We start from the raw sequence: 13,301 nt of genomic DNA, 5'->3' as shown, positions 1-13,301 counted from the left end.
GTGAAGGTTGCCTAGCCTGGAACCATTGCTCCAAATCAGTTAAAGAAGCTCGGCTGTGTTCTGTGCATCATCATTATCACAAGATGCTCCATTATATCTATATCCACTGATTACATATGAATAAGATATATAGCATGCAGCTATGCGTAATAATGGCTTGAGCATGACCGGTCCCTATCCAGTTGCCTCTATTTAAACCCGGGCTGTCAAATTCTTGGAAATGTTCTCTGCAAGCTCCCTTTCATTCCACAAGTGCATTTTTCCATTGAACCAGGGACTGTTACAGCAACTATCTGTAAACAGCACAAATCCAAAATTAGCAGGGATGGATGGAAGAATCATTTATCAGTTGCTAGCTTCCCAAGTCATCTTTTAAAATGTCACAGACACATTGACCCTCCTGATGTGGCTTGAAATAACAACCACTATCCAGCATCAACTTCACTGAAAGAGGGTGACTATGTAGGCTTCAGTCTGCATATCAGATGACTCATCAACATGCCGGAGAAACAACTATTGTCTATAGATTCCTCTAGCAACATCCACAACAAACACTTGACCAAGCTGTGGAGAGTAACTGGACTTTATGATATGCTCCTCTCATTGTGCGGAAGACCTCCGCTGAAAGTGATATGCTCATAGTTTCATTTTTCCAGCCCAAGTAGAAAGGAAGAAAAAAAAAGTATGACACTTTCATTGTTTCATCTGACAATAGGTTTGTCATTTTGCAGTTTATCTCATAATGAAATTCTCAAAGAAAGTGATCTTGGGAATAGTTCAACTAAATATGGAAATTGTTCACTGCAATAAATGTCAGCTTAAGAACATAACACAACTCATACGGTTGACTCGGTCTTCCTTCCTTCCAAGTTCAGTAAAATAAGATGAAGATTGTTGGGGGCAATATGCAAATAATGCTTACATTGTAAAGTCCAGAGAGTGCTATAAAGCGCTATGGGGCCATATATAAGCCTAAATACTATTACTACTGCTAGTGCTATAACTATAAGCTTGCTGTGTCAGGCCAAAGCCCACCGTAGTCCAACATTTTGTTTCTCATAGTGGCTAACTAGATAGTCTCTGAGATGGAGGCATCCTGCTCTCCTGCCATTATTTCCTGGCAGCTAATAATTGGAAGCATAAAATCCCGAAGTGAAAAGTAACTTGTCTCTTTAAGATTATTAGCTCTCGATAGCCTTGCCTTCCATGAAAGTAAGACATTTAGGCAGCAGTGACACATCTTTTGGAATGAATTCTACAAGTTAATTATGCACTGGATGAAGAAAACTTTGGTCTAAATTTTCTTGCATCAGCTTCATTGAATAACCCTGCTTTCCTTGTCCATGTTCTCCATGCTATGTATTGGAATACAGTGTTCTGTACTTTATGCAACAACTACAGCAGTATACTCCAACCAGTAAATGGCAGTGTTCATAAATTTGCATCTATGGTATATACTCTATGTCTTTTTGTTGTAAGAAAAGGTTGCCTGTTTCCTGTTACAGTTAAGCAGAAAGGCCCATGTGGCTATATAAACAGAATTTTAAACACTGTGCATGATTTTAGACATCTCAGTCATGTTCCTGCTGCTGAGATTTTTTCCCCCTAACCTAAAGGAAGGATAAGAAAGGTGCTTAACCCCACTGATCATTTTGGTCACCTGCATGTTTCTAGTTCAGTTACAGTTTTCACATGTGAGTTCAAAACTGTACTCAGGGCTCCTGGCACAGATGTGCCATAGATTTGTATAAGGACATTACAGGGCTGGCAATATTATTTTTAGTCCCTCTTCTAGTGATCCCAATGACCATTTGGTTTTAGTTTTTCTATTTCTGGGAGTTTCCTGTTACAAAGTTTTCAAAACATGATATTTTGAATGGGTAATGGATTATTTGTAGATAGGAACATCACTTCTACATGGAGAAAAGAAGAAAATGCTTCACTAAAAGAAATGATGAAAGAGGACAGAGATATGCATTAGCTTAGAGGTAATTATGGATACAAAAATATTATAGTACTTGAAATAGAAATCTGGAGCATTGCATGTTGCAGAGAAGACTGTTGACAGGTGATCTGTATTCTTGCTTAATCTGACTGCCAGTTGCTTTCTTTCCTTGGGCACAAGAGCACTGACAAAAGGAATCAATGGCATCAAAATGGTGAGTATGGCCAGTTACTGACTCAAAATTGACTCAGCCTTCCATCCTTCTGAAGTCAGTAAAAGGAGGACCCAGATTGTTGGGGGCAATAGGCTGACTCTGTAAACCGCTTAGAGGGGACTGTAAAGCACTGCGAAGCGGTATATGAGTCTAAGTCAGGGGTGTCAAACTGCCGGCCCGTGGGCCGGACGCGTCACGACAAAACCGTGCCCACCCCATTGCCGGCAATGGGGAAAAAGCTCCGATACGTCGCGCGACGTCACGAGTTTGACACCCCTGGTCTAAGTGCTATTGCTATTGCTAATAAAAGCCTACCTCCTTTATAGGTGCATGCTCAACATTTTTACATTGTTGAACTCCATCCCTAGCCCTGACATTCCTGGTTGGGCAAATGCAAAGCTTTCATCGAACTGGATGAAAGCACAGCTGTGCAGTGTTTTGGAAGTGAGCTCCACCAGGGATTTTGTATAAGCTGACAAACTGAGCACCTCTCTGTCTGCAGCACTTTGGCCTTTCTAGTGACTTCACGGTAGGTAGGTAGTTACATGATCCATAGAAAAGAGGCCGTTGCTTTAAGAAGTGGAGATACCTTATGTTCCTGGTCCTGTATCCTCTGAACCTTCCAGAAATCCTGCACTCAAGAGATTCCAAACTTCAGTTCCTACCATCCTCTAACCAGCACTTGTAGTTTCTCATTGGCTGGAGGATCATGGGATATGAAGTCCTATGTATTAAAAGGTAAAGGTAAAGGTTCCCCCGCACATGCGTGCTAGTCGTTTCCGACTCTAGGGGGCGGTGCTCATCTCCGTTTCAAAGCCGAAGAGCCAGCGCTTGTCCGAGGACGTCTCCGTGGTCATGTGGCCGGCATGACTAGATGCCAAAGGCACACGGAACGCTGTTACCTTCCCACCGTAGTGGTCCCTATTTTTCTACTTGCATTTTTACGTGCTTTCGAACTGCTAGGTTGGCAGAAGCTGGGACGAGTAACAGGCGCTCACTCTGCTACGCGGCACTCGGGATTCGACCCGCCAAACTGCCGACCTTCCGATCGACAAGTTCAGCGTCCTAACCCACTGAGCCACCGCATCCCTTTCCTATGTATTATTATTAGTTAAATGAGTCTCTGTGTTTAAGAAACACTGGGGAATGTTCTGTTTTCTGGTCCTCCTTTGAGCTTTTCTCTTGTCAACATGGAGTTTAGACAAAAGCGAGGCTTTCTATGTACATTATTGTTTTCTAATAGATATAGCTCTATATTGCCTGTCTGTTAGCATTCATTAACAGTTGAACTACACCCGTTCTCTGTGTCCAAGACAACTATATGTGACCATGATACAGTTTTTGATTAAACATTCTACACTTACATCCTTGGCATCTTTCAAACTGCTTATGGTTTACAAGCACATCCTTTAACAAGAGCTTCTTCTGAATTCGAGTTGAATTCAAGTTGCCAGCAGAGGACTTCCTATAAAGTTAATGATTTGTTATATTTGGTGGGGAGCCTCAGTCTCCCAAGATGATCCTAAGGTTAGAATACTTAGTCTCTATTGGGTTTTGTGTGTGTGTGTGTGTGTGTGTGTGTGTGTGTATGTGTGATTTTTGTAACATAAAGTTAGTTGGGGGAAAAATCTTGCAATAATTTCAGTTACTGCGTGTTTTGCGATACATATTTTAATATGAAAACATTATTTTGAAATCACACGTTTAACTTAGTTCCTAAAACCATACTTTATAGTCGTGATCTCATTTTCTTCATTAAATTGATAATATGTGTCTCTTTTTCAAGACAGGGTTGACTTTTCCACTTTTTGTTTTCCAGTTCATATTTTCAGATATCATCATACAAGTGCAGGTGTGAGAATCTTTTATGCAAAATGCTAAACTGGTGAGTTTTTTTGTGTTATCCACTGAAATAGGAAGGATGCTCAAAAAAAAGAGAAAAAAACCCTAAACCACACTTCTCTTATCTAGATCAAGGGAGATGATTAAACTTCCTATTACATCATGGTCATCTATTCTGATGACCATTTGTTGTCTGACACACCTTTTTTCCCCCCATCCATTCGTCCTGTCCAAAGGACTGTTTCTGCAAACCTGCTGTTTGTGATATAAGTTCTTAGTAAATCTCATTTTTCAGGTTTTTCAGGTAGAGACTTCACCCATCCACCCCCAAGCCTACATTTCAATATGTGCCAAAATTGTAAACCACCCCAGAGTCACTTGGTCAAATTGGGCGGATATAGAAATTAAATGAATGAATGAAATACTGTGTTAAGTCTTTGATAACAACTTTTCATTGATAATAGTGAATAATTAATATTGTCATCTATGCTCAATAAACCTCATTTAAAAAAACACATTTGTATTCCTATAACTATTACAGCACGTTACAGCATCCATACATTTCTGAATATATAAGTGCAAGTCTAGTGTACTTTGCTAGGTTGCCTTGACTACAAATCCTACAATCTACAGCCAGTATGCCCTTCTCTAGTAATTATGGAAATTATACCTTAACACCTCTGAAGGACACTATCTAGGGAAAACTGCCTTGAAGAACAGAATTATAGAATTTAACCAAATCGGGCACCAGAAAACCACTACAGCAAACTGGCTCTCTATTTCAGATTTATTTCTTCAGTGATCAGAGTACCATGGAGTATACAAGAACCACAACAACTGGTTTCTGTGCTATAACTTGTGATTCAGTCATTAATCCAGCGAGCTCTCTGTTCTGTAGTAGGTTTCTTGGAAGCAGGAGGCAAGATGAGAGGGTTCAAACAGGAACATTGCTTTATTGTAGTAACAGGAACAGAACAGAGGCTTCTACGCAGCTACTTATATGGTTAGCCACTAGGCGGCGGCCAATAGGTTTGAAGGAACCTATTCCCGCCCCAGAGCCAACCAATGATCGTCCTGGAGACTGCATGTCTGGGCAGCCAGCGACAGTTACACAGACACCCTAATTAGGCAATCTCAAGCAGCATTTAAAGACACAAAACAGTTCAAGCAAAAGGCCCAATACATTACACCCTCATTGTCTATTTTGTTTCTGTATTCTGTATTATCTTGCTAACCTCTACACAGCTCTTTTTATAGAAGATTAGGCCGCTTCTGTCCTCTTCCAGTGTAAGTTTTACTTGGCCATTTATCTGTTTCTGTTTTTTTCTAATTCCAATAATAAATACTTTTATTTTTCATATGTATATATTTTTTTCTTCAAACCACAGTGTGTTAGTGAAGTGGACTGTAGAGGAATGAACATAGATTAGGCAGATGTTTTGAGGGAAATTAGTTGTGACTGGGAAACCCCATGGTGACATAAAGGTCTTAACTTTCTAGCGTTGCCCAATTATCACCACCTGTTTCAGTAACATTCCCAGCCTCATACAAAACTTAACCAAACATAGAATGTAGAATCATAGGCTGGAAGGAACCTCAGAGGTCTTCAAATCCAACCCCCTGCTCAAGGCATTCCAGTCAAATGGTATTGCCCAGTCTATTTTTAAAAACTTCCAGTGATGGAGGACCCACAGCACTCTGAGAGACAAGTTATTCCATTGTTTAATTCTTCTCACAGTCAGGAAATGACTCCTTAGTCCAAACTGGATCTCTCTTTCACAAACTTCCACCCATTACTTCTTGTCCTGTCCTTTCATGCTTTGGAGCATAGGTCAATTCCCTCTTCTCTGTTGCAGCCCCTCAAGTATTGAAAGAGAGTTATCATTTGCCTCTAATCCAGGGGTGTCAAACTCAATTTCATTGAGGGCCGCATCAGCATTGCGGTTTCTCTCAGGGGGCCGGGTGAGTATGGCCTGAGTGGGCGTGGCCTACTGGGCGGGCGTGGCCAGAGTGTGTATGGCTTACTGGGTGGGCGTGGCCAGCTCTACATCGTTCGCATCAAGGGTGCCTATGGGGGCCTGGGCAGGAGTGGGACAGATCTGAGGATCTCTTGCAGAAGGAGGGCCTCTGGGCCAGGGCCAAGGCAGTGGGGGCCGTTCCCTCACTGTTTCCAGGATGGCTTCGCGGGCCGCATGAAACCACTTCGTGGGCCGGATCTGGCCCCCGGGCCTTGTGTTTGACATGTCTGCTCTAATCTTTCTCTTCGATAGGCTAAATATGCTTAGCTCCCTCAACCATTGATCACATGATTCAGGCTCCAGACCTTTTAGTTTAGAACTTAGAACAATTTTTTGTCCATTCTCCATTAGTTACTGTCTCCTGCTAAAGCAATATAGTATTTATGTACAAGCAGCATTGAATTACAAACGTATGAATATTCAGAGCATAGAAGCATTTGCTTTGTGGTGATGTTGGTTGCCAAACACCTGGAATTTATTATGTCGTTTGTATGAAAGAGTTCATTGTCCTCAGTCACAGAAGTAAAAAAAAACTGTTCTCAGTCTCTTAAGAGACACAGATTTAAATCTCTGATTCTTGCTTAAGAGCCACGGAAAGCTATGTCTCCTCCAGAGATAATTTTGAATCCATGAATTTAAAGCAAAGGTGATGTGCATGAATAGATCAGAACTTACTTTATCTGTTGCATGACGCAGATACATCTTGCCAGCAGAATATGTAGCAGAATATGTTCTTGTCAACCATTGGCTCCGACTGGGTTGAATTTTGCTCCAGAAACTCAAGAGATTTTTCAGAGCAAATGGGTTCAAAATAAATAAACATTCCTTGGCTCAGATTCTGTTCCTGTCTGGGGCAGCAAGAGTGAAGATGCTGGGAAAAATTGCCCGATCCAGTCCCAAACATGCTGATTGCCGGCAGGTGACACCCAGGGATAGGGCCTTCTCAGTGGGAGCGCCTGCCCTCTGGAACCAGCTGCCGGTGGAGCTGAGGACTGCTCCCGACCTCCGATCATTCCGCCGGGGCCTGAAGACCTGGCTCTTTGAGCTCTCGGGCCCAGGCTGAGGAGAAAATTTTAACTGGGGTTTTTAGTGTACAGGGTGAATTTAATGCTTTTTAACTGGTTTTAACTTTTGTATGTTTTGATTTTTAATTCCCTGTAAACCGCCCTGAGTCCTCAGGGAAAGGGCGGTATACAAATGCAACTAAATAAATAAATAAATAAATATTATCAACCTGCCCTGTCCATGAATAATGAGTTTGCTTATTCTGTTAACTTGCAGATGTAAAGATACCAACAGAAGATAATATTTGTAGCTCAGGATTGAACTGTGGGGTCCTTGGTGTTTCTGAGCTTGGTTGTTTTCTTGCACATATTTAATTATCCAACTAGATAACATCATTAATGCTAGAAGGGGGTGGGCTTTGTTCTCTGTTTATATACTAGTGCCGTGGTGGTGAACCTATGGCATGCGTGCCACAGGTGGCATGCAGAGCCCTCTCTGCGGGCACGTGCGCCATCGCCCCAGTCCTAGGCTTTCAGCTGGGTTTTATAAAACCTTTTCACTTTAGGCCTCCGCCACCTTGTGCAAAAAAAAAAAGGTTCAATCAATCAATGTCAACTTCTTGCGAGAAAAAAAAATCTCACACAGTTGGAATTGATTGATTGAACTTTTTAGTCCCGCCCAGTCTGCTGTTACCACCGCAGCCACACCCACCCAGTGGGTCATGCCCACCCAATGGGCCACGCCCACCCGGCACCCAAGGATACATAAGTGGGTTTGGGGTTGCAGTTTGGGCACTCGGTCTCTAAAAGGTTCGCCATCACTGTACTAGTGGCTTGGCCTGTCAGTGTTGATGAGGCTGTTTTTGGTAGTTCCTTATAAAGAAGATAACTTTGGCAGAGATATGTACAGGGATAAATCTTTGAGTTCTTGGCCAGACCCTCTTTTCTTCAGTTGGATTTTCTTTTTTTCTATGAAACAAGCAGGTAGTATATTCTGATGAACAAGAAAGTAAACAGAGGGGCTCACTATTTGAAGTCAGGATATGAATTTCCTCCAAATCCACCATGCTTGGTGGGTAATGTATTACTTAACTGCTTCCTGACTTCCTCATAATTACTTTTCCATTTGGACTTTGATATACAGTACTGATTGTCCATAGGGTCGCGATGGGTCGGACACGACTTCGCAGCTAACAACAACAACAACAACAACCGATTGTCCACTCAGTTTGGGTTGTCTGCAATTACAAACTTCGTTTCTGGCATGACACATCACATTCCCTTCTTCTAGAATAAGATAACTTTTCAAATCATTTAGCAGTTGGTTTCTCTGACTTCCTTTGAGGTTGTTCTTAAGCAGGGGTCTTCAAACGTGGTCCTTTTATGACTTGTGGACTTCAACTCCCAGAATTCCTCAGCCAGGCATGCACAGGTCATAAAAGGGCCAAGTTTGAAGACTCCTGTTCTTAAGCTTTGTGCTCAAAAATAAGTGTAGGACCAAACTTCTGTTGGTAGGATAGCAGTCCATGGAGGACTTTTAAAGAAAACACATCTCTGAACTCTGCTTCTTCCCAGGGAGAAAGAAGTAAGGATGGAAATGGTTAACTATCTTCCCTGGCATGCTATAACAGTAACAAAATTCTCCCTATCCAATGAGTACTTAAAAACAAACAAACCCCAAAACCTAACAGCAAATGATGCATTTAGTATCATATCATTTTGTCCAAATCTTAATGGGGTATCCACCATAATCTAAATCAATTAAGGTAAATCTGGTCTTCTGATATAGAAAAAATTATGTGCTCTGCATATCAGTTCAGTACCTAAGATCTGCTCACCGTAATTCCCATTTGTTCCCTTCTGTTACGGGAGCTGGGGTATGAAGCCTTTGTTCGTGAACTCTTGCAGCTCATTGTGTGGATTGCTGGGAACAATCTGTCCAAAGTTTGGCTTTGTAAATTAGTCACAGTTTGGTATGTGTAAGGGAGAGAGCTGTGTAGTGGAGGCTGGTTTTTATTTTGTTTTTTTACTCCAGTGTAACCTGGATGGATCTGAGAAATTGCTAGTTTAATCCATTGCCTTTGGATTGCTTTTGCTTTAAATATATTCAAGCCTGCTTCGTTAATGGCTTTAGTAAATAGATGTCCAGAATGGAACCAAACAATTTAGTGGGTTTTGAGGAGGCTCAATTTACAACTCTGCTTCAATTGTTCTTCCCAGCGGCTTCAACATTTTGGCCTGTTTGCCATAATTTTCCTGGCACATGCCTTGTCTCCTGGCCTCTCCTACCAGAGAGGTCCCTCACACAGTGCAGAAAAGAGGACTTGGTGTTTGGATAGCTGCTGGGTGGTTTATATTCAGTACGACAGACCTCACAGGCAGCTGAGGAGGACTCAAAGCTTCCCAGAGACTTTTCTGATTAATGCACTTTCAGCTGATATCAAACAGAGATTTAATTTAACACACCATTTAGAGGGTTTGGGGAGTTGTTTAAGAGGGAAAAAGTATATTCTGAGGAAACTTCAGAACTGTGGCAATATATTGGAAAGATATTTATGTTTTTATGTTTTAGAGGGGTCTTCTCTATTATAACAATGTTGTTTTTATAATTTTAAAACTTTTTAATCTTAAATTGTTCTCATTTGTATGTTAATTTTGTTTATATTGTACACTGCCCAGACCCCCCCTCTCTGATGGAGATGGACAGTTAAGAAATATGAAATATAAATAAATAGAGATAATAAAGAAAGTTCTTCAGTTTTATTTTTAGATTAGTCACTTCCGTAAAATGAATACCTCCCGATTTCTTTTCCTCTAGTATGGAACCACTAATATGATTACTACCTTTTCCTTTCTGGATTACAGATATTCCTAAAGAAGGCCACTCAAAAATTTGCCCTATTGAGTTCAGTGGGGCTTATTCATAGATACCTTTAAAGCCCTACAAGGCTCAGCAAACATATACCCCAGATGTTTTTCCTGGGATAGGTTCGGTCTACTCTGTGCATTCTCTGATAAGAGAATATGCCAAGGATTTCCACACTGTCTTTGTGTGGGAAAGAAGGAACTCAACAGTACACTTTCTCAAGGGTCTGTGGAGATTCTCAGTCATCCAGGCCTTGCTTGTCCCAAAGTGCTTTTTCAAAAGGCAACTGGATTTTCTTTGTTTTTCCTTAAAGACATTTCACTTCTCATCCAAAAACTCATCCAGTTCTCACTTCTAAGAACTGAAGAAGCTTTTTGGATGAGAAGCAAAATGTCTTCAAGGGAAAATAAAGTTCAGTTGCCTTTTGGGAAAAACAAAACAAAACACCTTGGGACCTTCTCAAAGGCTATCTTCACCCTCTGGAACACCTTTCCTTCTGAGAAGGGAATGTCCCCAACAGTCTTCACAGAGGCACTGAAGAGCTTGTATTTATTCAGAGATTTGGACACTGACATTTTTCAGAGATTTTGGGAAAGTTGAGAACACGTTTATCTCAGAAATAGCAATTCAGGCCAGGTACTGGGAAATCTGGGGAAAAAGTACCTCAAAGAGACTAGTTGATCCGCTAATTGAAATTTGACCAAATGAGATCTACAAATGTCATAGGCTTTGGATGATCTTGTAAAGAATGCTGAAATCCTGCAGAATGGTAGACAATTTTCTATTATTTATTTTATTGTTGTTTGTGATTATGGAAAGGTGTCTAGTCCAAAAAAGGTCTGTCAGTGCTTGTCGTAGAAAAAAAAATTTCTGAAGGTTTAACTCAATTGAATTTGGGCATTTACTTCATGTAAGTCAGATAAGTTTGGACATTAATTTTTGGTGTCAAAATCTGTAAGCTTTTCAGAAGACTGTGCCTTATGAGTTGATGCAGGGGCTGCCCAGTTCCGTAGAGTCTCAAAACAATAGCTTTCCACCTTTGGTGGTATATACAGCAGGTTTCATATCCAGGTCTTGAATGGAAAATATTGATAGGAAACAGCCTCTCATCAATTGGATTCTATTGATTCTTCCCACTCCGCACTAGCTACACAGAAGAGTGCAAACGTTGGGTGTAGGCCACAGACATTTCTGAAACTCTTGCCAACCTGTAACATTTTAATGTGGCAGAAGGGTGGAGTTATTATATACAACAGGAAAATCATCCTTTTAGCCATTTCTTAATTAGAGGAAATCAAATCAAATCAAGCTAATGTCCAGGCTCCACCTGCTACTTTTCAGAGTACATATCTTAGCACACTTCTAAAAGGTCCTTCTGCCCAGAAAAGGTACAAATTCTAAATAGGAGCCCTTACAGCTCTATTTCAGGTTGAACATTTGAAATCTTTTTCAGGCAGTGCTTTCACTTATCATTTTGGATTTTCACCCTGCCTCTTTGCCTTCCAGAATGCAACACCTCCCTCTTGGGAATCCAGACCACATTCCAACACACACACACACACACACACACACACACACACACACACACACACACACACAGAGAGAGAGAGAGAGAGAGAGAGAGATTGTATGAAAGATTTTATCATACCCAGTAAGGATGAAAATAATCAGATGATCAGGTCTTTTATTCAAGTCTTTCCACAGCTGCCCAAACAACATTAGCTACCTGACATTTTCAGGGTGTGTATATGTAGTTTGAAAGCATGCAAATGCATGTAGATAAATAGGTACCACTTTGGTGGGAAGGTAACAATGCTCTGTGATGTCATGCTGGTCACATGACCACAGAAATGTTTTCGGACAGTGTTGGCTCACTGGGCTTGAAACAGAGATGATCACCTATAGTTGGCAACAACTAGTGGAGTAAAATCCACAGGGACTCCTTTACCTTTTACCCAGTGGTGGGATTCAAATATGTGAACAACCGGTTCTCTGTGTGGATGCCGCTGCCAGAAGTCCATTCTGGGCCTGGGCAACAAAAAATTAGCTATCGGTTCTGCCGAAATGGTGCGAACCGGCTGAATCCCACCACTGCTTTTACCTTTATATGTATGCACATAACAATTATGGAATATGCTAAATGTTGCAATAAAAGGTAGACACGGTGGCTTTGGTTCACTTTTGTTCCTAGCTGTATGGCCGCCAATTGATAATAATTGACTGCCGCGAAAGCAGTCTTTAGAGGCCCAACACCACCCTAATAGCTTTCCTATCATCTCCTGTTAGTTCAAATGCACACTGTTGTGTTATTAAGATTAAACCATAAAAGCTGTCATGCTGTTCATACAGAGCAATGCTGTGCTCAATGGCTCCACAATAAGAAAACCTCTGTATATACAAATGGGTGAAATTATCCTCAGAGAAATAGCAGATTGTTAGGCTCACATCGGGGAAATATCAGTTATAAAAACAATCCATGGTTGTAAGACTTTTCAAGTGTGGATTTTCATTTTTATGAGTGGTCGTAACAATTTTGCAACATATAAATACTGTTTTAGTCCTTGACAGCTGGCAATCCAAAGAACCAGCAGGGCTGGCACAGAGCAGATATATTCAGGAATGTGTAAAGAATGTTGAACTAGGTACACCAAAGCTTTGTGCTGAAATTAGATTGTGCTTCATTAGGCATCTAACATTTAATGAAGCACAGGTTAACCACTAAAACAATAGATTCTGGGAGTTTTTTCTATAGTTATTATCATTTCTAAAGTTTAGCAGAGTATAATTGCTAATGTTGTAGCGGAATTTCCCTTTTGATCTCCATCAGGAGTAATGAGAGAAAGCCACATCACTAAGAATCACTATGTGGGCACATCTGGAATACCTGGAATAAATTCTGGTTCCCTGGCCCTTCCTAATGGGATAATCAAGAGGCAAACGATTTCACTGGAATGGTGCCTCAAGATGCCTGATGCAGAACGTGGGTTTTGCAGTCCTACCACCCCGCGCCCAGCTGCGCCCAGCTGGCTATAGTGGCAATGGAGGTGTTCATCAGCACTTTTGCCAAAATGGCTAAAGCAGGGTTGTACATTGCAGTGCAAGCTCCAGCCAGTTTGTAAAAGGGTTGAATGAAACTTAATTCCTCAATGTCGTAATTTTAAATGCAATGGGAAAATAATCCTTGGTATGAGTGGGATTTTTTTTTGTTACCTGTATTTACTTCTCTGTATAAGCACCATTGTTTGCTACACACTTCTGCCAATGATGGACAAGCTTCTTAAAACTGTCTCAAAAGAATTTACTGAAGTATCCATATTTAAATTAAAGTTGAAAAGGCGAAGGCATTACCGTACTTCTTAGGCAACACTTACATAATTCTTAACAGTAGGAACAACAAATATTCCTTAGTAGG

This window comes from Vipera berus (genome assembly GCF_964194415.1).
Source record: "Vipera berus genome assembly, chromosome: 2".
Lineage (NCBI taxonomy): Eukaryota > Metazoa > Chordata > Lepidosauria > Squamata > Viperidae > Vipera > Vipera berus.
Note: the sequence above shows the minus strand (reverse complement) of the source record.